Below are 1,262 nucleotides of genomic sequence, written 5' to 3' on the forward strand. Positions count from 1 at the left end.
TCTAGTCTTAAATTTCTGCTAGATAGTCATCCAGATATTAGACCTCAAGCACCACCAAACTCAGTGTTCTGGGAAAGTATACCACTTTTACTCTATGATCACTCTTACATAAGACATATTAGATAAATACTCCCAGAAAAATAGCAATATATTATATATATAATATATAAAGATACATATATAATTATATATAAGATATGTGTATAGATAGATATATGTTTATATAATGGTGCATATGTGTTTATATATTATACATATACATTAATGCATGCATATATATTTACATATCACTATAAGTAGCATACAAACTTGTACATGGTGAGTATTCAAAAGTGATACCTGAGCATAATACAATTAAACAGCTTCTTGTGGAATTATTTATTCTATTACTTTAGCATCTTTCAAAACTTTGCATTTTGAGAAAAAGTCAAATCTAAATAAAATTATATTTTCAAAGTTCTATATACCCTTTATATACCTATATACCTAAAGAAATATTTAAAGATTCACCACTTGTCTCAATAACATCTTTTAGTGAAAGTATCTAATCCAGAACCAGAGACCACACTATTGTGATATGTTATTCCAGGTATATCAAATTCACAGTAGTTTTAGGTCTTCTCTGATTTTTATCTACATAATTTTTAACAAATACTTTTATAGAGCAAGATATTTCGGCAATGTTCTTCATTATGAGTTTTTCTATGGTTTCCTGATTGTACTCATTATTCAGTTTTGATTGAAATATTATAAGAATAAAGTGATGCATAATGTTGATTCATCAGTATGAGATATTTTTAAATATAGTCACTTGATTAAAATGGTATCATCTCAGATTATTTTTACTATGCAATAACTCCATTTCCTACTTCATGAGGAATAACATTTAGGAAGAAAAATTAGGGGACTAAATAAAAACTCAAACATTGGTGCATGCTTTGACAGCACATATACTAAAATTGGAGCAATACAGATAAGATAAGCATGGCCCCTACTCAAGGATGACATGCAAATCTATGAAGTGTTCCATATTTTTATGATCTCACAACAACAAAACTCAAAAAGGGAAAAACATACAAAATAACATCACCAGCAACGAAAACTTAACAAGAACTAGCAATCACTGGTTATTAATATCCCTTAATATAAATAGACTCAACTGACCTATAAAGAGACACATGCTAACAGATTGGATACAAAAACAGGATCCATCCTTCTGCTGCATACAAAAAACACACCTCAATCTCAAAGACAGACATTGC

General features: G+C 28.9%; 1 non-coding gene across 1 annotated transcript; it reads left to right on the forward strand.

Moving 5' to 3' along the window:
• The first annotated feature begins 929 nt into the window (after positions 1-929).
• Positions 930-1,036, forward strand: LOC113455536. Its single transcript, XR_003376611.1, has one exon. It is a non-coding gene; the product is annotated as a U6 spliceosomal RNA (small nuclear RNA).
• Positions 1,037-1,262: the final 226 nt, after the last annotated feature.

This window comes from Microtus ochrogaster, unplaced genomic scaffold (genome assembly GCF_000317375.1).
Source record: "Microtus ochrogaster isolate Prairie Vole_2 unplaced genomic scaffold, MicOch1.0 UNK59, whole genome shotgun sequence".
NCBI classification, from domain to species: domain Eukaryota; kingdom Metazoa; phylum Chordata; class Mammalia; order Rodentia; family Cricetidae; genus Microtus; species Microtus ochrogaster.